Source organism: Tamandua tetradactyla, chromosome 24, assembly GCF_023851605.1.
Source record: "Tamandua tetradactyla isolate mTamTet1 chromosome 24, mTamTet1.pri, whole genome shotgun sequence".
Taxonomy (NCBI): Eukaryota; Metazoa; Chordata; class Mammalia; order Pilosa; family Myrmecophagidae; genus Tamandua; species Tamandua tetradactyla.
The window spans coordinates 43,014,195-43,038,085 of NC_135350.1; the positions used below are offsets into that span (position 1 = coordinate 43,014,195).

The 23,891-nt window shown below is 38.5% G+C and overlaps 1 long non-coding RNA gene across 2 annotated transcripts in view; it reads left to right on the plus strand.

The window, feature by feature from the left end:
* The window catches only part of LOC143667946 (uncharacterized), a 123,145-nt gene that overhangs the window by 35,755 nt on the left and 63,499 nt on the right, over positions 1-23,891 (plus strand). Inside the window, exons 3-4 of one of the 2 annotated variants that reach the window (XR_013168205.1) lie at positions 10,759-10,853; positions 17,937-18,685. This is a non-coding gene — a long non-coding RNA (uncharacterized LOC143667946). Of the gene's footprint in view, positions 1-10,758; positions 10,854-17,936; positions 18,686-23,891 lie in introns of those variants that run through there. The other variant, XR_013168206.1, reaches the window with a different exon arrangement.

Sequence of the window (23,891 nt, forward strand, 5' to 3'; positions counted from 1 at the left end):
CCACTGCATGTTCTGAACACAATGCACACTATTTCATGAGCTCACCTTTGGTTTATTTTCACTGCTTGTGGAGATCAGTCTTCCCTTTTAAGCATGTGAACCTCTCCTTTTGCTACGGGTTTTGTCTATTTCCATCTTGCTGCTGACTTGCAGTATTCTCTTAAAAGAGTGAGAGGTGAGCCTATTAGCAAACGTTTGGTGAATCTGTAAAAGGAGCATATGGCTTTGGGAGGTGAATCACCGCGCCAATTCATGAGGTTGAATGGGCTTTGGGAGTCACTGGGGATTTGGTAATATTTACCGTAGTTTCTGACGCATCATCTCCTTCCTCTTCACTCATGAAAGATGCAGACGCCTTCGGGGAGGAGGTCCAACTCGAGCTTGACAGCATTCTGGGAACACAAGGAGGGACCTGTAGTCAACATTTGCAAATCTGAAGGAGGTCTTTGTGCACAGAAGCTGTCGTGCCTATAAACGTCCCCAGTCACCAGATTAGTGCCAATTTATTTTCCAGGGAAGACATCAGTGGTTTGGGGGTGGGATGGAGTTACTTACGAGGGAACAAAAAGGAAAAGGCGCACTTAGCACTAACCAAATGAACGCCTTGCTCTGAATTAATGGGCAAATGAGTGTCAACTTAGTGTCTACCCCGACGCAAGTGTGTTGATGCTCTCACAAATATAACCTCAGGCACATGTGCTCAGATGCACAGTTGGGGAATAGGATTATGAAGGTTCACTCTTTTGTGATACTTTTGTAAAATGTGATTAAAATTTTTTTTTTTTGGGGGGGGGAAGAGGGAGCAGAAGGGACATGATAGCTTAGAAATTACATTTATTTGTTTTAAAGATGAAAAACGCAAGTGAGAAATGATGGGTGGGTTTGAATATACTTAACTCCCCTTGCCCCCCTCCCTTAGACAACACATTTCAGCATATATTGGACTCTTGATGTGTTGAGGATTTAAAGCCTTCCTGAGAACCAGAAAGGGATACATTACTCTCCCCTTTCCCACTATTTGGAAGGTTTCAGTCCAAGCTTATAAAAGTCATTTCCATTTTCAAAAGCGGAGTGGTCAAACACTTTGGAAACTTTCCCTGCACGCCCCTCCATCCCACCCCGCCCCACTCTATCTTCTTGTTCGAGAAATGCAAATCTGAAGCCAATCCTATTTTATGTTAAAAAGTGAAAAACATTTCAATGTATTCTTGTCTTGTATGACTGGCTGAGAGCCTCTAAATCCCCACCATTTACCAAATTAAACTAATTGAAAGTGCCTCCAAAAGCCACATCTGTAGGCTGACGTTTGTCCCTGCCTTTCACTTTCGGCTCGGGAAACTGTTCTCCATTCCATTGATCCCTGAATAGTCATGCCTGTCAGGAAGCCACATCAGCCATTATCATTCTAATTTTACTGCCTTTCTTGGTCCCTAATCTAATTTGCAATGATGCTTAAGCATTTCGCAGGGCCATAGCACTTTCTTCAGAATTTCAACAAGAGCATTAAACCCCCAATTTACATTAATGAAGTGCACATTTAATTAGGGGAGAGGGTAAAAGGAGGGCTCTTCAGGAGCAGTTTGTGTGATATGATAGGCACTCAAGAAGGGAAGGAGATGTAGCTGATAAAAGACTTCCCATACATCAGAGGGCTTGATTTCTTTCCCTCGCTCCCTGGTTGTTTCCCAGTCTGTTCTTCCTTCTCTTCGTTCCCTCCCTCCATCAACCAACTCGACTTCTCTGAAGTTTCCTCCAAAGCCGTGACGATAAAATTGTGAAAGCAGACCCATCAGTGATGGAGTTCCAGGCAAAGAGCGACATGAGAGGATGGTGCGGTTTTTAGTTCCCTGACTGCCCCCCAAAGGGGAGATTAACTTGTTCTTTTAAATAATGAGAAACATAGGAAACCATCTCCAGTCTTCCTGTTTAATGAATGCATTAAACAGGCTGAGCAGCTCGGTGGTCACAAGCTTGGCTTACTGTTGCGAAAGGGGTGGGCAGGGGGAGGGGCAGGAATGAATTTCTGGTCATAGATCCCATGCAATGAATTCATTACCACATATTATCTGAGATGCAGTGATGTCACACAACTGAGTCCCTGCCATAGGCTCCACGGAGCCCGGGCTTCTGGCGCGGAGCAGGTTGAGTGTGTGTGTGCCTGTATAAGGACACATGCATATTTATCTTCAGAAAAAAGCATTTGCCTCTGTTTAGTTCAGCCCTGTGAATATGAATCCTGGCTGTGCATGCTTTCTCATTGGCCACAGGCTCTCGTCCTAGTCCATAGTTTACAAGGTGTGAAGGGTGGGGCAAGGCTTACACGTGAGCTCTATTTCTGGAGTTCTGATATTTTTTCTCCAGGTTTTCTTTTTCTTCATTGGTTATTTAATAACAATGACAACAGCAACAACAACCACTCTGGTGGTAAACAGGACAGTGACGTAAACAGGACAAAAGCAACTCTGTCCTCCCATCATCAGAATAATCCCTCAATGCTGGGATGCTTAATGTTTTTGCAAGGTTTGATGTTTTGGAGCGAAAAATAAAACCTTTGTTTAAAAGAGGATTTTGTTTAGGTGTCTGCATTTTTTTTCAAGTATCAAGGCTACATTTCATGGGGAAAAGTCTGTTTTCTATCAACAATATATCAATACCAGCTAGATGTGAATTTACAGTCAAATACTTTCTCTTTCTTCCTTCTACTTTATGAAGATGCTTAATATCAGGTCACAGGTCTTTAGGGACAAGCAGCATTTTCAAGCACAGACAAGGATGAGCATTTAACTAAGTATCATAGTTGTAAATAAGCAGGAGATCACCTTCTTTCCAAATGTATAGCTCGTGGTTCTTGCTTCAAAGTCTGTGCCCTGAGCGTGACTGAGTGGTGGGAAAGGAGGCCCCGCAAATGAGAATTCCTACTTGCATCTTGCACCTGAGCAAGACCCAACAATGGCATACAGAGGAAGAGGGAAGGGGTTGATAACACCGCAGCAACAGATAGTGAGTGGGAATTTGAAAAAAAAAATGAGATTGAATAAAACATTAAGGGGTGAGAAAAGGCCAGCAGCCTAAGAATATGGGTTCCTAATGGGCTGATCTGGATTCAAATCGTAATTCTGTTACCTACTAGCTGTGTGACTTTGGGTAAGTGACTTCATCTGTCAATATTTGACTTTCTCATTCAGCAAATGAAAGTAGCAATAGTACTTTATAGGGTTGTTCTGAAGATTGAGTGCTTAGGATGGTGCCTGGCACGTAATAAGCCCTTAATAAATGGAGTTTAAGAAGGGATATAGTAAGTATTCAATAAATATCATGAGAGAGGAAAAGGAGAGAAACCTAAATTAAATAAATGGAAACACTAAGAAGGGTCGAGAAAGTTAAGAGAATATGTATATACTCAAAGTAAGGAGAGACTATGATGAAGGCAGAACAAATCACATTTGGATAGCTAACTTTATAAGCTTGGAACCTTTGTCTTTTCTATGGATGCTTCCAACAGAGAAAGAGGAGAATGTTAAAGACCGTGTCTCTAGGGAAAAAATAAAATAGGTTGATGAGACAGTTAAAAAATAGGATTCTAGACTATTAGAATGTATCTTTTCTTTTGCCTTCTCAGTGGAGTTTGAATTTTTTTGTGTGTGTGCGATTAGAAAAATTTTGTCTATATTTGAAATTAGAAGCGCATTTTTTCCACATTAAAAAAAAAGTGTATCTCTCTGAAGGCTACAGCACTTGCTTTCTCCTCTTCTTTCCTTTCCTGAATTTAAAAGATTAGCTTTTAAATCTACAATGTCTACAGACATTTTTTAGTGACATGTTATTCCCCAGCTCTCAATTCTCTTCCCAGTAACAATCATTATTGAAAGGTTTCTTAGATCCTTACAGAGTTATTTTACACATAAACATGAGACATAGTTTTAAATTTTCTTCTTCTTTGTACCCAAGTCTGGAGGAAAGCTGCATAAAATATCTAAGCTTTCAATTCTTTTTTTTTCCCCATTCTAATCACAGGAATAATACCAAATCATTATTTTTTAAAATTCAAAATAATGCAGATGCTATGGAGTCAGCCTGACTCTTTAGGAAACTTATGGTTTGCAAACCAAATTTAAAAACGTTGGCTGTGGGGAAGATTCAGGACTATTTAGTTGCTAAAAACTGAAACACATACACTGGCTATTTGGAAGTGATTGGTGAGCTCATCTCCACTCAAGTATTCAGTTATCCTCCACCCAAACTCCCTCAATGGATGAAAAACAGATAGCTAGGAGTGTGACAGAGGTTAGACTAAGTGTTGGCATATGTAGTTTTTGCACTGAGTACAAAACTTGCTGGGGCACGGCTGGCCCAGTGAGCCAAGGCTGACTCCATTCACTGCCCGGGAAGGGCCCCACTTGGGGTTCTCATCTACAATTACAACATTCATTCCTCATCTGAAAGGTGAAAGGGCTGCTGTATCCTGGTGGGGACTAATTCCTAATGAAACGGGTGATGGTTTTGTATTTGTGTATTTGCACAGCAGATGGACTGTGACTATTTCTCAAGCAAAAGAAACTTGGTACTGGCTAAAGGGTATACAGCCAAGAACTGCTCTGAGCACTGTGCGACTGTTCATAAGAGGGCTAAATCTGGCTGTCATAAAATCCCACTCCTTCTCTCCCAAGGAAAGCCGTCAAGAATCACTCTGACCTGAATTTGGAAGCCGGCTCAGCCTATAGCACATATAAAAAATATCTGAAAACAGACAAAAAAGTTAGTTAGTTATGATTTCAAACAATGTACTCAAAGCCTGTCAAAATAAGTGAGATTGATTTTTCATGTAATTATATAATTTCCCCTGTCTTCCTGTCTCCCAGTTTAATTAGGAAAGAGTAGACTGCAAATAAAATGCAGTGCTAAGCAATTTTCTCCGTAGGGTTTGGCTAAGATTATCTGAGGCATATTTGCCTTGCCTTCTCTCTAAATATGCTGCTTAATTGGTTGTGAGAAGTAGCAACTCGAGTTACTCAGTAAAGATCTTAAATTGGTTTTCTTGTTGACATGAACTTGTATATAAAACAGACAAGCAGAGGGACTGAAAAGATGACAAAGCTTTAAACACAGAGGCATCTTTTCAACATGGTGTGCTTGGGGGGGAAAACCCCACCTTAGCCCAGCTATCTGAAAGCTCTTGGAAACACGCCAGACTCTAGTCTTTGGGGAAATCAACCACCACAACTTTTCAGTGTACCTGAGGTAGGTGGCATTTTCCATACTCTGTAGATGAAGTAACTGGGGGCACTAAGAGATGCAACAATTGTCTGAAATCTCACAACAAACTGAGAATAGAACCCCAGATGCCAGCCAAGTTCCCTGCCCTGAAAGTGAAGAGAGAGACCTAAAAAATTGGATTAGATTTGGAAGAGCATATTTACTTTCCAGGGGCTTATCTGATCTGCGTTTCCTCTCTGACCCTCTTTGAGTTTACCCATCAAAAGTAATAGCATGACCTCTTCTTCAAGTCATTCAAAAATGCATTTGTTCTCCATAATAGAGAGAGAAGCTGCAGCCAAATTATATTCTAATGTATCATAGCCTTGAACCGGGGACCATTTTGCATTGCTGACTAGGGGGCTGCTGAATACATTAGTAGTCTAACAGGGTTTATGTCAGCTTTGTAAAGAGGCAGAGTTTCCCAGTGTAGCTCCAATATTGCTATATACTTTTCTTTCAGAGGAGGGTGGTGAAAATGAAAAGGAGAACCAGGATGAATACTTGAGTATAATCTGCTTTTATAATCTGGGTGAGTGCTAGCTGCCCCGTAAAATTTTATTCCTACATGAGCAGATTTGGTCAGGCTGAAAATAAGTGTGATTCCTGAAAAAAATTGTCATGTGGTCAGAAACCCAAAGAGGAGTGTTTTAAATAAATGATTCTGAATTTCCAAGTTTCCCCTTGGCTTAAAAGAAGTTAAATTCACAGTTTCTGCCCAGTGACTTGGACATGGACAGAAGAGACCACGATGCCTTATGTTCCAGCCCCCTTTTTACATGGAGAAAATACTGAAAATCATTCTTCCATTTTAATTTAAAAGTCCGGACTCAGATTCCTAGAAAAGGCCATCCAAGGAAAGCACAAAAAACTTAGTGATGAGAAGTATCTTCTTCCAGTAGAACTGGCTGGAGACAGTAAGTAATTGAAGCCAATACATGAAGTAATAAGTACAGCATTGTGGCTAACGATGCTTTGCTAAATCACCTATCACCACAGCATCTGGACGTTTTGCCAGTGAATCTACATTAACCAGACCCCAGACACTGCATTACTAATGTGGTGCATTAAATAGTCCCCTAGTGGCTGGACAGAGGGAGTGCTTTTTCCTGAATACCCTCCTAGTACCATGGAGGATGAGGGCAGTGGGAGAATGGAGTCCAATATGTTATTGGGCAGAGGCCTCAAGTCACTACATGCCAGTTTGGCAATGCCATCGTTTGGGATCCACGAATCCCCCAGGCCTTGGTCTTGGAGCAGTTTTCATATACGAGGAGAGAAGTTGGCAGGGACAGGGAAAATGTTTTCCTTTGCGCCTGAGCTGCTGGATTGGGTATTTACACTGCCTGCCTTTGCCAGATTATCAGTCAGCCTTTCCTTCTAGCTCACCCTGGCTGTGTAGACTCTGCTTGTGTGAAACTGAGAGGAAAAGCTGTTTCCCCATCAATGCCATTCCTGCCAACTTCTCTCCTCACATGTGAATTTGGCCTCTGGACAAAGTATTCACGGCGAGGTTATTGTCAAGTAGACAGGGAAAGCTGTGAGGTCCTTGCCCAATAACCTTGGAAACATCCACTTGCCACCTTTCCCACGGAGATGATAGTTTATTACAGATCAATTGGGAAAGGTTGAGCATTGTGTTTTCATGAGGGATGACACGCTGGTTACAAAAAGTAACGTAGGCGAACAAGTAAAGGCATACAGGTCCTTTTCTTTTTGTGCCTAATTTGCCAAACTTAATGTTCACGCTTCAAAGGTTGTATATGGAAAGATCACCCAACTGGGAGGTCAGAAACCTTCATCTGAATCACCATCTTGTCACCAACTTGGGGAGTGACTTTGAATTAGTTACCTTAGTTTGCCGAGTTCCCTCCTCCGTAACCTCAGAGGATGCTACTAGATGCCCTCTTCTAGTTCAGATATTTCATAATTCTTCTGAATTTTGTCGTATTGCTCCAGTACAGCCAGAGCTGATTGGACTTTTCATTTTATCACTTCATTTGTTCATTCATTAATACCACAAATCGGTGTTAAGTCCTTTCTCTTCAGTTCCAGTTTCCTGAAAGTGGTCCACACCCACTGTCTTAATTTTCTTAAGACTTTCAGATGCCTCAGACTTTTACTCCTGCTACTCTGCCTCCAAGAAGCTCCTGAACCTGTTTTCCACAAGGGCAAACGAATTTTTAAAAATCATCTTTCTCAGCTTCCTTTGACTCTGATGCATCTGATATGGTTGTCCACATACTTCTTCAAGAAACTGCGTTCCCTCTTTGGCAACCCTGCAAACACTCTCAAAAACGACTCTTTTCCTTCATTTCTAGTCACTTAAACTCAGGCTTCATCTCCTTTTTCTTCCTGGCATTGTAGTTCTATTCTTAGAGCTTTTCTGTTTCTTTCTATGCTCTCTTTAACAATCTCATCCCCTTCAATGCCTTTAGTTTCTATCTCTGTGTAGCTGACTCTCACATCTGTATCTCTAGCTCAGAATCTCTTCCCAGGCCCCAGAATCTCCCCTTCAGCCATGGCCTGGATTTTTCTATTTGAATATTTTACCAAACATTCATAGCCATCAGGTATGAACCAATTACTAGATCTTGCAGATTCCACCAAATTGTCACTCATATCTTCCCTTTTTCGTTTATACTTCTTTTTCTGTTCATCTCATTCACTCAGTCAGTAAATATTAACTGAGTCCTAGGTGAAAGGGATAGTTTTATGTGCTGTGGGAGAGATGTGGAATATATTTTTTATTTTCCTTTAAAGAGTAACTACCTAGAAGAGATTGCATTTATATAAATTAATTATAGCAAAAGTAGAGAGGTATAGGTGACAGAAGAGAGAAAAATTGTAGCATTATAGGAGTTCATGATAGCTGCAAAATATATCTTTGTTAAATTTAATTTGTCCCAAATTCTAGCCCTTTTGTTAAAATCCCCAAATGTTTTTTCCTGCTGGTCTAAATTAAATTTGTAGTTCTTTTCATTTCTTTCACTATCTTCTGAGCTTTCAGGCAGTCATTTATCTATCAGATACCCTGTGTTCAGCATTTGCAGTCTCCTGCAATTTTTCAGGTAATTGAAATCTCTTACTACTACTTTAGTTTTCTGATTTTTAGATGTTTCGTGATCTTTATTATAGAAGCATCATGCTTCTGACTGGGTAGGGGGACTGTAGTATACTCCTAGATCAATATCACTTTTATTTCATTACCCATTTATTTTCACCCAAGTACTGTACTCAATCTACAAAGAGATTACATATCTGTTATGAGCTCCGTGGTAAGATTTGGGTGCAAAACACTGAATGGAACCTGCTCTTGTTTTCGAGGTCCTCATATCCCAGTAACAGAGTTGGACAAGTGAGTACTTTTGATTCTGTGTAATAACGTGCTACAATAAATATTTTAGTTAACATTTATTGAGAACTAAGTATGTCCTAGGTAATGTTCTAGATTCTTTACAAATATTAATTAGTTTAATCCTCACCAAATGAAGGAAATCATTATTGTTTTTAATCCCATTTTGCAGATTGTGAAGCTGAGACATATGGTGGAAAACCTGTTATTTAAACCCAGACCATTTCACTCCTGAGCCCACACTCAACCACTACTGTACACTGTCTTCTCTGTGTTGCAAAAACACATAACAAGTGTTTGTGTTATAGGAATTTAAAGCAGGGCTGGCAGTTTCAATAAAGAGACCAGTTATATTTCATGGTATTTTAGCTGAGTCTTGAAAAATACCTGGAGTTTGGTGAGTAAAAAAAGAAATGATGATACTACTTGCTGACTGAGTGAAGGCTTGAGAGGGCTCTTATTTGGAAGGTCCACTAAGAGGTTATTATGAAAGATAAGCCTGGAATGGGCCAAGGACCACTAACATTTGAAGAATGTAGGAAGTATTGGAGAATGAGAAAGGGTAGTAGTGATCAAGTAGAAAATAACCTAGAAAGTCTAGTGTCATGGTGACTATGAATCAGGGTCTCAAAAAGGAGATGTTAGCAGTAATAAATGCAATGGAAGAGCCTGAGAGAATATGAATGGAGGAAAGTCAACTGGATTTGTTATCTAAGCAGTTACTAATAATTTTAGTGAAGAATGGTGTATAGAAGTCAAATTCAAAGGATTATGCAGAAAATGAGAAAAAGTAGAAAAATAGAGGCAGCATGCATGGACTTATCATATACTTGTACGTATCCATTTTCATCTGCATACTTATACATATCGATAAAACCCAATGGTGAGGTTAACCTAAAGAAACAGATTTATTCAGCAAAAGACAGAAAAGCAGATTTGAAAAGAGAATTATAACCTATGTTATACCATTATAACCTATGTTTGATAAGTAACTGTTTCAGTTTGCTAAAGCTGCTGAAATGCAATATACCAGAAATGAATTGGCTTTTACAATGGGGATTTATTAGCTTACAATATGCAGTTTTAAGGCCATGAAAATGTCCAAATTAAGGCATCAACAGTATGATACCTGGACTCTGAAGACAGACTGCTGGCATATGGGACAGCTCTGTCACATGGGAAGGCCAGCGTCTGCTGGCCCTTTGCTCTGTCTGGGATTTCATTGCTTTCAGCTTCTGGTTTCAGTGGTTTCCTCTGTGGATCCTCTCTTAGCTTCTCCAGGGTTTTTCTTTTTAAGCTCCCAGCTATTTCTGTCCTTTATGCTCTCATTAAGGACTCCAGTAAAAGGATTAAGATCCACCTTGATTGGGGTGGGTCCCATTTCAAATTGAAATACCCTAACCCAAAGTTCCCACCCACAACACGTCTACACTCACGGGAATAGATCAGAAGAACACGCGGCCTTGTCTGGGGTACATAATAACTTTAAATGAGTACATTGACCTTTAGTAGATTGTAGTTTGTGACATCATGAGAAGGAAAGAGCATCTACCAGATAGTGGGGCTTCTTGGGGTTCTTGCTTGCTCTGTTTTCAACAAATTGTGTTTTGTCATACACTTACCATATCTGAACTTGCCCCTCGTCTGTCAAGCACAAACGATGAACGGAGTCTCTTCTAAATCGAACATTCTATGATTCCTTGATCTTTGTGTGTGTGTGTGTGTGTGTGTGTGTGTGTGTGTGTATGCGGTATGGTGGGGATCACATTTCATTCTTTTTCCATGTGAGCATCCCCTTATTGCAGCACCATTTATTGAATTTTGTTTGGTTGGTTTTTTGTTTGTTTGGGAAGTGCATGGGCTGGGAATTGAACCTGGGTATCCCGCATGGCAGGCGAGAATTCTACCACTGAACCACCCTTGCACTCCCTCTCTAATCTCCTTTAAGTCACAGATATCACTACAGATAGAGAGCTCATGGCCACTCTTTTAAATATTTCCTCCTCTGTGATATGGGGAAGTGATTTCTTAACCCATCTCAGCCCAGTGATTCAAACATCTCATATTTTGAAAACTGAGAAAGCATTTTAGAGTCTTCTGTACTAAATTTCTTCAATATTCTTTACCTTCCATCCTTTTTTTCTTTTCAGATGCTTGTGTTTAAACTTCCTCGGAGTCTCAGTAGAAAGGATGAATTTACTGAGCTGGAAGAATTGAAACTTGAAATGGCTGCCTTTCTTTAAATGTAAGTTTTTATTTTTTTCTCAAAAAAATAAGAATATAAGGTTTTATTTATCCCCAAATCTGACAGCACAGCAACTGTTATTTCAAATAGAAAATTGTTGATCACTATGGAAACTACCAACAATGGAAACATGAAAAATAACGAGATATTTCTAAGAACTGGTGGACAGAAATGTCCTACTGAATCATCAGCTATTTGGGTCATATAGAATTAGCTTGAATGTAGATAATCATGATGACTTTACTGTTTATAAAGTATTTTAAAAAATAAGAACACATCACATTTAGAGTTTATTCTAAATGTATAGACCAGGAAGATGAATCATGAAGAGAAATGTTTACTGCAAATATAACTTTCAGATATGTTTATAATTTTTTAAATTCCATAGTTAAATTTGAAAATTTTGTATGTCTTTATTCTTAGAAATACAAATCACTCATCCCTTCTTGGAAAGGTTAGGTTAGAATGGAAACGGAACTATCTAGTGCAATTTTTTGTGTTATTTGTGAATGCTGTGGTTGGAAATGAGATGTATTTACATGCAAAATATGTTGTGTATGTAGTCATTAATTCATAAACTAATTGAAGGAGCTCCAAAGTTTCAAAATTCTCAGGAACATCATATTTGAAGAAATTTCTTTCTCTGATGGAAGGAATGCCAAGAAGGACCAATGGAATAGAGAAGCTGAGAAAAGAAAGTCAGAGAATGGGAGAAAGCTTTAATCCCCTTGAAGTTATCATTTTTTCTTGGTTTTATCAGCTTATTCATGTTTTCATTCACTCAACAAGTATTTATTGGGCATCACCTATGTATTTGGAAATATTCTAAGCTCTTAGGATACATCAATAGACAAAGTAGACAAAAAGTTTTCATCTTTTGTTAGCATCCTTAAAATGTATACAATTGTGGAAGGAGAATAAGCTCAATTTTATTTCATTTTATTTTTAATTTTTGCATGGGCAGGCACCGAGACTCAAACCCGGTTCTCTGGCATGGAGGGCAAGAACTCTGCCACTGAGCCACTGTTGCTCAATTTTATTTTATGTTATTTTTTTTTCAATTTTCATTAGCGAAGTTGAAGGGTTTACAAATGATATATATCCATTATTAAGAGGCATAAGTAAGCTATAAGAGCCCTAGGCAAATGATTTGAAACCTGCCTCTCCCAAGATAATACAACTTCATAAATAAAATATTTATTTTATGTGATGATACTATACATCCCGCTTTTTTTTCAGTCGCATCTCTTACTTCCCCCGTATGTGTATCTCAGCCATAGTAGTTTATTTTCCACTTATCAGCTGTGCTGTGTTGTGTGCTTCTCTTATCTGTGGCAGCTTTGTTTATGCTCTCTTTCACCCGAGGAATGCCCTTTCCTCCATCTCTACTGGTCAAAATACTTTAAGGTTCTGATCAAATGCTGCCCGGTCCTTGAAATCTCCCCTGGATCTTCCAGCAACTTTCTCTGTTGTTGGGTACTTTATCCAGAAGAGATATTATAAGTTCTTTGAGGACTAGACTCTCTCTTAGTTATTTTTGCATCCCCTGGACATCACTTTAGTATCTTGCTAAATGTTTGTTGAACACAAGAAATAGAAAGATAGGTAGATAAAGGGGCTGTCAAGAATGTATACAAAAACAATGATCCATAACTCTGAGCTTCACTGCATTTTCAAAGTGGGGGATAGTTTAGCAATCCAAAAAGAATGTGCATGCCACTAAGTCAAATATTACTACAATTATTTCTATCTCTGTAACGACCGATAACAGAATCTGACTTGATTCCTCGGTTGGAATTAAAATGACTTGGGTATGATGACACATACTACCCAGTGAAAACGTGAGGCTAAAAACACTTCATAATGGTTTGAAATTATTAGATTTATAAAGATTAAAAAGTTTGTGCTAAATGTTGTTTAAATCGTCATGGTGATGAATACTCAACTATGTGATGATACTGTGAACCACTGATTGTCTACTATGGATGGACTGTATGTGTGTGAAGAGTTCTCAATAAAAATATTAAAAAAAAAGTTTGTCCTAGAAGATGCTAAAGGTTCATTATGTCAGTCTAATTTTGCTTTTGAGAAAAATTGAGAGGGGTTTGAAGAATTAAATAATAGACCCAAACAAAACAGAGTATGACCACAATAGACTTCGTTCAGTTCCATGAGAAAGCTTATACTCAGCATATAGTTGCATCGGAGAAGGGCTTGATTCAGACAGGCTTAGGGCTCCTGTAGTGTTTTCCTCTTCAAAGCCCTGTGCAAACATGAACAAAGTTAATCTAATTAGCTTATTAGCTTTTTAAGCTAGTGGTACCAATTAGTCACCTCATCAGACTCTGGCCCGGGTCTCATCCCACAGTGCTTAGCTATAAAGCAGCTTTTATCAAACCCCCCAGGAGTGTAGCACATGGCGTTTGTGTAGGTTTTCAAGAGAAAGGCAAAAAAGAACCATGTGCAAGGCAATTATGGGGAACCCTCTCTGGGAAAACCTTAATCACGGTGACTATTCTCATCACCTCTCTCCAGAAAGGAAATCACATTTTAGGTTTCATTTCTGATAATGTGAGCCCTTCCCTAAACCTGAGTCTGAAGAAGGATTGATTCTAAATCTTAGATTTAAATTCCTGGATGCCCATGGGGGAGGAAGCCCCATCCACAACGGGGAATCAGAGACGGTCTGGCAGTTTGGGTGGTATTTTTTTAAAAGGGGGAAGAAAAGGGATTCAAGCAGGATGCAATGAGGATAGTGAACCCAAAATACAGCCCTGAAGGAAGACTTCCAGAGAAACAATGGGGAAGGAATAAATAAAAAGAAAGTTATAAATTCATCTATTTGCTCTTCCCTGACCCTTGCTTTTACTCCTCTTCACTGCAACTACCCTGGGAAAGGCACAATACTTTCCCCTGTCACAATATTGAGAAAAATTGAAATGGGGAAGAAAGACCACCAGATGCTTTATTGTCTTAGACGTTTCCACATAATTAGCTGGGGATAAAGGGCCTCTGCATGGTTTCATTGCATTGAATGAACTTGGATATTGCTACACAGTAGTGTGTTTTATGATTCATGCTCTGTTATCCTGTGGCTTTTTGAAAACTGCCAGCTACTTTATCACTGCTGGCCAAGCCTGGGCCCACCACTTAAAATGCAGCAATGCAAAGTTAACTGTGCCTGACAGATGTCCATGAAATTGTTTAACACACACATACACGCTCACACAGAGCACAAAGCTGGCTCCGGCCTTCTTACGAGTCTTGCTGGCTCAATGTCCTTGTTACACATAAATTTAAAGTATAGGGCTAGGGAAGAAAGAAGAATCCATGAAACTACAGAAAAGACAGTACATTTTAGACTCTGGTTATGTTGGATGCATTTACAATTTCAAAAGGCTCTTGAAAAAAATTAGGAATAATGAAGTCATGAGAAAAGCAAAGGACTGGGGTTTTTGGGAGTTATGTTAAGAAACTGGCTATTTGAGGGCATCTTCTTTTCTCTTTGGACTGGTATAACCAAAGTATAATTCTGTTTCCTCCCTTTGGATTCCAGACCAGTGTGCTTTGGAAGGGAATTTCATATTATGATCCCTCACCAGTTTTTATATTGACAGCCCATCATCTAATCCTCGCATTCATTCAGTCCTGTGTATCTTATGTTTTGACTCTACTGAACAGTCTCTTTTTCACTCAACACACCATGCCTTTTATACCTTTGGCTTTTGTTCCTTTTGCAAGAGTATGTTTTTTCTCCTCTACGTTTGTAGAACCATCTTTGTATCATAAAATATATTGAATTGTAAAGTTTGATGTAAGTGCCTCTCTCTCTGACTGAACATGAAGATGTTTGAGTGCAGAAGCTATAACATTAATCTTTGTATATCAGGGCCACACACAGCAGCTACACATGGTAGATGGCCATCCATTGTGTTTTAGATGGTGAGACTGAATGGGAGCAAAGTCAAGACTTTGTCAGGGAAGTGGATGAAATGCACACTTTCAGTAGGTCCCTTGAGTGAAGGTTCTTCCACATTGATTTTGTATTACTTTTTGGTAATGACATGCTATTTTCTAGAAAACCTTGAAGAATTACTTTCCAGGAATGGAAATCATTCAGAGGGAATAAGACGTTCAGAGGGATAGGAAGTTAGTAAGAATTGATGCCATTTAGTGTGGAGATAAGTCCCAACCCCAGTCAACTCAGTCCCAGGGCAGTTTGTGAAGGGATGTCCAATTTTTGACAATGGATGCCCATGTTTGTATATTTTACCCTTTCTCTCTCAAATCTTTTAGTTATATGCTAATTGCACAAAGCTCTAACACTATTATGAATCAGTCAAGGGGCATGGACATAGAGATTTTCTTCAGCAATTCTAAAATCATACAAGGGAGGCTGCAAGTAGCTCAACCTGACCCTGTCTTGCCATTTTTCATTTTGTACCTTCTTCTCATCTCTCCTATTTCTAGGGCCCCAGGTAGTTTCTCCCACTCATAATTCTCTATGGAGAAATAAAAGTTGGCTGACCTTCCTAAGCACATCTGCACTTTCCAACACTTCTCCTCACATCTCATTCTCTTTATCAAAACTTATTTATCCTTTGTTTCATTTGTTGGGAGATTCTATTCCTCACTTATGTGATTGTTGAAATGGATGCTAAAAACTTCATGTCTCAGTGCATCCCAGGTATTACAGGTTTTTCTTAGGTTCTTTGAGTATAATAGCTTATAACTCTCTAGAGGAGTGACCAGAATAGGTCTCTTTATGAGTTTTTTAGAGATGAAGAAAAGGAGGAGGAGGAGGAAGAGGAGAAGAGGGAGGAGGAAAAGAAGGAGAAGGAGAAGGAGATCATATCAGAAAGCAATCATCTCCTAGGTCCATGATGGGACCCTGCCTTCTTCTAAAACTCTTCAACACCCACAAAAACCCAATAACAACCAAGAAATATGCTCTTATAAGAAACAGCAAGGGGACTTTTTCATAGTTCTGGACAGAAACTTGGAAAAATATTAAGTAGAGATATTATGCACTATGAAAAAGTTACATTCAGAATCTCTGGATCTTTTTGAAACACATAAGCAACAAAGAACACAGTATACAAACAGAATGAGAAATCTCAGTGAAATTTTTGAGTTTTCATTCCCCACCCCAGGGTAGCTGGCTACCAATAGTCAGGCCCAATTCAAGCAGTGGGTGTCCCACTGATGCCATGGGCAACCTCAGCCCTCTTTCCTGGAAGCGGTTTTACCAATGGGGTTTAGCCCTTTGCTTTCTGGCAGGTTAATCCTTGGTTTACAAAGGGCCCCTTGATAAGTCATAATACTTCGTACTAAGAAACATGTCAGAAGAAGGTAGATGGGTGGGTACGGGTGCCATCCTTCAAATCCAAGAGGTTATTTTTTATATTTTTGGTTACATGTTTCCCTATGTTTATGGATTGTTGTTCTTTGTGCAGGTTACTGTCTTAAAAGGGAGAATTGGTGGATATGTGTCCTTCGAATATTCCTTTAATCCAGAATAGTTGAATTTGCCTTGTAAAAATACTCTTTCTATTGTGTTTTTGAGATTGTGCCCCAAAACATGATTGATATTCAGCATGTGACTAGAAATACTTGAGAAAAAAGAAAAATATTCTGAACTCCTCCTTTAACTTTCACAAGGAACCCCCACCCTACCCCAAGTTAATATGCTCCTTATCGTTATTAAGGCAATCAAACACTGTGGCTCCTTGTAAAATGTTTGTCTGCCTGGAGAAGCATAAAATATCTCACTAGGGTGCCAATTACATTTTGTGGAGAGAAAAAAAGTGTGTGTGTTTGTATATATGTGTGTGCAAATGAAAGGGAGAAAGAAAAGAGTGTGTGTTCATGCATGTGGGCTGTGTGTGTGTTTGTGTGAACTGTGTGTTTTTATGTGTGGAGTGTGTGTGTGTGTGTGTGAAGACTGTATGAATCTGTACATGTGGACTGTGGCTGTGTGTAGACTGTGTGTGTGAGTGTCTGTGTGTGTGTGTAGACTGTGTGCGTGTGTGTGTGTGAGCATGTGTCTGTGTGTAGACTGTGTGTGTGAGCGTGTGTGTGTGTGTATGGACTGTGGGTGGCCTGCTCAACATTTTGGTGGATGTTTCATTCCCACCCCTTTTACTACGACCCTGGTCAGACCACTTTTATGCCCGTGACAGCTTCATGAAGCACAAAACATGGAGCAATACATGGCATGAAATTGGCAACAAAGCCGAGCAAAAGGAGGAACAATTCTCTGGCAGGATGTGTTCACAATATGGCTGATTGGATCTGGAAGCAGATGCCAGCAGCGGGTATTGTCCTGGTGACTGAAAAGACATGACCCCTGAGAAACCGAAGACAAGGAGCCTCTCCTCCCGAACCAAGGGGGAGGGGAGAAGAGGTGAAATCAATGAATAAATCAGGCAATGAAAACAGAGGAGAAAAGAAAAATGCTAAAGAGGACTTTTTATGGGGAAAAGGGGGCAGTTCAGTATGCAATAGCTCTCGCTCCCCAGCTAGCTGAACACTTCTCAGACAATGGCTTTTTAACAGATGGGAGACCTAGTGAAAGAAGCCAACTTTTGCGCAGTGGAGAATCCCTGTTTGTTTAGTCTGCTGCTTGGGCAGGTGTCTGGAGAAAGGCGATCCAGCAGGTTAAGTGCTTCAGTGCCAGTTTAATACAGAGCAGCCAGGATGTCAGAGGTGACTGGTTTTATTGGGGAGGACTGGGCTTGTTGAATGGTTGGTGAAATTTTGAAGAAAGGAAGCTGCCTAGAAGTTGCCTCCTCAAGTGCCAGCTCTACCCCTCCCCCTTTCCCTCCCTGCTTGCTCCCTCACCTCTCTCTCACCAGCCCTGGGAGGCAAAAGATCTGTTGAAGAGCTGTCCATCAAGTGAAGGATGAGTGAGGGGCAGGAAAATACCATAGCCTTCATTCCCAAACCAAACTTCAGGTATCCAAATACTCTTTAAATACCCAAGAATAATCAAATGAGTTTAAAAGTGAAATGTACTCTTATTTTCATCAAATGGGCAATTTTGCATGTAATCAAGAAGGTTTTTCTCACCTTGTTCAACAGATTCTGAGTATACTGAGACCCTGACACTGGCCTTAGAAGTTCTTGCCTTTGATTCCAGTAACGCGTGGTGTAGTGAACTGGCTTGAGGATTGTGAAGACGTTAATACAGAGCTGTGTCTGGGGAGTCTGCTTAGTGCTGCTGAAATGACCTCAGTGGATCCATTCTTCTAGCTCATTGGCTTTCCTCTTCCAGAAATTCTGAAGAAGGTGAATGTAATTTTTTGGAGGTGAAATAACACCTGCAGAAGAAAGGGAAGGGGAAGAGCTCTGGTTTTGTAAAGAGGAAGTGTTCAGAAGGTTCTCCTTCGCCACAGAACCTGTGTATAATAGAGAGTAAAGGAATAATTGAGGAATTCAGGGCTTGATTTTCAGCTTTAACCATATCATGAAGCATCACCAGTACATGTTCAAGGACAAAATGAGGGACCTGGGTTGGATGATTGGTTGTGATTTTATCCCCTTTTGTTTGTAGGATGTGAGAGGAAGAACACCCCCTAATCACCTCTTTCCCCTTTATGGCCAAGTCATTCTAATGAAGCAGTACTTTATCATTTTCAACCATTTTATTCTTAACAAAGTTGTTATGTGGACCAGTATTAGCCTCACTCTAAGACACAATTCTCCAGGTTTAGAAGCTTGTAACTCAAGCAATGATGATCAGAGGCTTCCAGAATGGAAGGCTAGGCCAGTACCTCAAGGACCATTCATAAGACAAAGGCCACGTTGCAAGAATTGAAGGTAAAAGTCATCGAATTAGGAAATTGTAAAGGAAAGGATAAAACTTCTCCTTGTATGTTAATAATAGAGCTTAATACTTTGTTTCTGTGCAATCTCGTGAAGTCCATCTTATTTTGCAAGATTTGTTTTTTAAATGATGCTTCCTTTTTTAAAAAAACTACGTTTCCATTTATCATCAATTAATATTTAGTTAGTACTACTATTTCATAACCCTGCCCTCAAGGATCCTTGATAGTCTGTCCTGATAAATACTTCATTAATTTCACTTCTTCCTTTGCTGTGCTTCAGATTTTAAATGCCCCCAAACATGATTAGTCATAGGTGACAGGTGCACACAAGAAAGATAAGAATATTGTCTGCAAAATGTGTGCAAAATATTTCTGCCATCTTTTGTCTTCAAATGGCTGTCCCTAAATAACAACAATGGTAACAAAATTACAGCTGTCTCTTTATCAGGAACATACAATGTTCAAAGCATCATGCTAAGTGCTTTAAATGTGCCTTAAATGGTCCAGGCAACTCTGTGAAATTTCTGCTCTTATTATCCTCATTCTATAAATGGAATCTGAGCTTAGAGAGTTAAAGAAATTTCATGAGTTTAATAAGCGTTACAGTTTGGATTTAAACTCAGTTCTGTCTCACTTCAAAGACATACATGTAACTATTTTACCCTGGCATGCAGACAATAATTTATTTATTTGTTCAAAACTGATTGATTGAAGTCTATGTGAAAAAAAAAAAAAACAAAGCATATAAAATCACAGGCAAGGTTAGGAGGGCCCTGTGGTGAAGTACAAGTGACAAGATCTTTATGTATCTTGCCAAATGTGTGACCCCAGATTGTAAGAGAAGCAAACATTGATAACTATGTAAGCCAGTCCCAGCTGCCTGTCTATTTAAGAGTTTCACAAAATTATTTTAGAAGGATCAAAGTGTGTGCTTTCAATATCTCCTTTATCGATAAAACAGTGACAGAAATGTATTTTATTCTTTGATTATTCTTTTAAGGACTAATGAAAAAAGTTTAGAGTAAAGGTAATTAGTGCTTGAAATGATTGTTGAGATGCCAAGACTAAACTAATACTGAAACTCTCTAGGTAGACTCTGTCGCCAAACACCAACTTGACTCTGTGTTAATAAAGGGGTTTTCACAGAGATGAAAGATTTTGGGTGGTGCAGGTCATTCTTGCTAAGCTTCTCTGTCGGTGGCATCTCCATGGTTCTTGCATCTTATCTGACATTCAGATTCAATGTAAACATGATTCTACTTAAATGAAGAAACTACTTCAGATTTCCGTAAAGAAAAGAGAAATAGAGTCTCCTTGTGTGTTTGTTAAATATTTATGTGGGTTTAGTCATACAGCTCTTAACTGCCATGAGGGGACACAGAAAGAAAACTGGTGTTCATTTCTAAATGCCAGTTGAGAGAAGAATCTTAGATTAAGTCTCTGCCTTCACTAGCAAAAAATGTGGAAATAGATGATTTTAAGATCTTGTTTAATCAAAATCCTGTTTGAGAAACGAGACCTTGAGAACCTGACCTCTACAACCTTAACTCCATTCAGTTACACAGCAGAGATTTGCACAAATGCTCCTGTGACCTCAGGCTTCATCAACACTTGATGAGATGAGATTTATGACCATAGCCTACTCAAAAGAGAAACCAGTCATACAGGAAGGGTGTAGAATAGTTACTTCCTTTTCCAAATTCCTAAAATATGTTATGAAAGTCTTTTCTAAAGCCTTATCACATTGGTTCGCAATTACTTACAACTCAGTGACTGGCTTTGTAGGTACTTATAGAATATTTGTTGAAAGAATGAATGCACGTCTTTTCTTTCTTTAGTCTAGACCATCCTACTTGAAAATTCAGATCATCTTATTTCTCATTCTGGTCCCAATCATCTTGGTGCACATTACTTAGTCAATACATGTTTGTGAATGAATACATTTATTTTGACTATTTTACAGAAAAAAACCAAGACAGATAGAGACTCCATATTTTGCCCAGACATATAATTAACAAGTGTTGGAGGGTGAGGATGGAATCCTGGTTTCAGAGCATGAATATTTAGCCATTTCAATAATGTGTGGCAGATTAAAGATATCCACAAGTTCTTTGGCACCTTTCTCATCTAATTGTGGGGATCTATGCCTCTCTTCTTGAATCCGGGTCAACTCTGTGTCTGCTTAGATCCATAGTATATGGTGGAGGTGATGCTGTGGCAGTTTTTGGAGCTAGGATTTAAGAGACTGGTGGCAATAGCTTTCTGTCTCTATAGAAACCTGAGCCACCATACCAGAAGTCTGATGATCCTATGACTTCCATCCTTTCAACCATCCCCACCAAGGCAACGGGCATGCAAGTGAAGCCATCCAGTCTAGCCCACTTGCCAGCTGAGTACCACCAAGTGACCTCAGTTGCCTGTGGAGCAGAAGAATTTTGAGTTCTGAATTTCTGGTTCATAAAATTGTGAGCTACTTAAAAAAATCGAGACTTTTACACCAATAAGTTTTGGGGTAGTTCATTACATATAGCAATAGGTCACTAGCTGGGAAGTATAAAATTGAGTGGTAATACAAATATGGAAATCTATAAACCTCAAATGGAACTATACTTGGGTGAGGACAAAAAGATTGTGTTGTTATTCCCCTGGAAAGTTACTATAAGCTGTTCATTCATATAGGTGACTATACTTTCTTGACACAGAGGCAAAATATGGTAGAGATGGGTGACTTACTCTACTAAAAGTGGAGCGTAAGGGTAAATCTTCACTTACTTTACTGATAATTGGTTGGTTAAATGGTTTAGGTTTCTACTTAAATTTTTAACACGTATCTCAAATTTAACCTAATAACCAAAGTCTTGATTTCTATCCGTGTTTCCCTAAACTAGTCCTTCAGTTTTATTTGTCTCATCAGATAGAAGTCATGTTTTCTAGTTTCTCAGGCTCAGAAAGTCGAAGTCTTTATGTGAAGAAAAATAAAAGGAAAATGATATTTGAAAGGTTGTTTCTTTGCTGCATTTTTTTTTTTTTTTTTAGAATTAGTGCCACCATGTTTTACAATAATGTTCTTTAAGACTCAGCCAATATTTATTCTCTCAAAAGTTATTTGTCTAGGGTTAATAATATGTGGAGAAAGCTTGGGAAAAACTTCTGTAGGCATTATGCATCCTGATTTCAATAAATTATTTGACAGTTTTTATAATATCCTTGTGGACATGAAAGGAAGTGCAGAGTGAGCATATAGTCAGGAAAGTTTTTGTCTGGTAAAACAGACACATACCCAAAGTGATAAAGAGACTAATGCCAATATGGAGATTTTTTGAAGGCTGTGCTTAATGCTATTTTTAAATCCCCATCATTATATTAAATCTTTAAATTTTATTTTAGTGTATCATTTATTTATTAATTTTTTATGAGAGAATTTGTGGGTTTACAGAAATATCATGCATAAAATACAGAGGTCTCATACAACAGTCTATTATTAACTCCTTATATTAGTGTAGAACATTTGTCACAATTGACAGCATATTTTTATAAATTGTACTATTATTTTTAAATTGACTATTAATTATAGTTCATGGTTTACCTTAGGGTTCACTGTTTGTGTTTTACTGTCTCATGGATTTAAAAAAAAATTATTTTAGTAACTTAAACGCAAACTAAAATTTCCCCTGCCAATCATATTCAGATCTATAATTCAAGACTGTTAATTATATTCGTACTGTTGTGCCACCATCCCCACCATTCATTTCTAAAGCCTTTCCATCACTCCAAACAGAAACTCTGTACAATTTAAGCCTTAGCTCCCTATTCCTTACCTCCACTCCACCCCGTGGTAACATATATACTTGATTCTGATTCTGTGAGTTTGCTGATGCTAATTATTTCATCTATGAGATTAGACAATATTTGTCCTTTTGTGTCTGACTTATTTAACTCAACATGATGTTTTCAAGGTTCATCCATGTTGTCATATGTATCAGAACTTCATTCTTTGTAGTGGCTGAAAAAATTTCATTGTGTGTATACATACTGTATACTGTTTATTCATTCATTGGTTAATGGAAACTAGGGTTACTTCCAGATTTTGCCAATTGTGAATAATGCTGCTGTATAATCAGTGTGAACATACCTGTTCAAATCCCTGCTTTTAATTCTTTCTTGAAGTGGGACTGCTAGTTATGTAGTAATTCTAACTTTTTGAAGAACTGCCAAACTGTCTTTCATAGAAGCTACACCATTTTACGTTCCCACCAACAATTAACTAATGCGCCTAGTTCTTCACATCCTCTCCCAGACTTGATTTTTTCTGTTTTTTTTTCTTTTTTAATAGTAGCCATTCTAGTGGGCATGAAATGGTATCTCGTTGTGGTAGTTTGATTTGCATTTCTAAAGGTTGATGTTGTGCATCTTTTTTCCTTTTATTTTTTTGCCATTTCTGTATCTTCTTTTGAGAAATGTAAATTACTATTTAATTCTTTTGCTTATTTTTAAATGGGTTGATTGTCTTTTTGTTGTTGAATGGTAGGATTTCTTTATGTATTCTGGATATTAAACCCTTATTGGATATATGGTTTCAAAGTATTTACTCCCATTACATAGGTAGTTGTTTTACTGTCATTATAAAGTCTTTTGATGCAAAAAGTTTTTAATTTTGGTGTTTACATTTTCTTTTGGTGCTTGTACTTTGCGTATGAAGCTGAACACATGTCATGATGATGCTTCCCTATATTTTCTTCCAGGAGTTTTATGGTTCTGGTTCATATATTTAGGTCTTTAAACCATTTTGAATTGACTTTTGTATATGGAGATCCAGTTTTGCATAAGGAGATCCAGTTTTCCCAGCATCATTTGTTGCAGAGGCTATTCTTTCTTAATTGAATGGTGTTTGCTTCCTTATAAAAAAATCAGTTGACCATAAATGTGAGGGTTGATTTCTGAAGTCTCAATTTGATTCTGTTGGTCTATATGTCTATCTTGTCTCCATACTTTGCTGTTTTAATTTTTGTGACTTTGAAAATGTTTTTTTAATGCAATTTTATTGAGATGTATTTTATAGTCACATACCATATAATCATCCAAACTATGTAATCAGTGGCTCACAGCATCATCATATACCTGTGCATTCATAATCACAATCTGTTTTTGAGTGTTATCATTACTCCTAAAAAAAAAAAAAGAATAGCACTAATAATAACAGTAAAAAAAA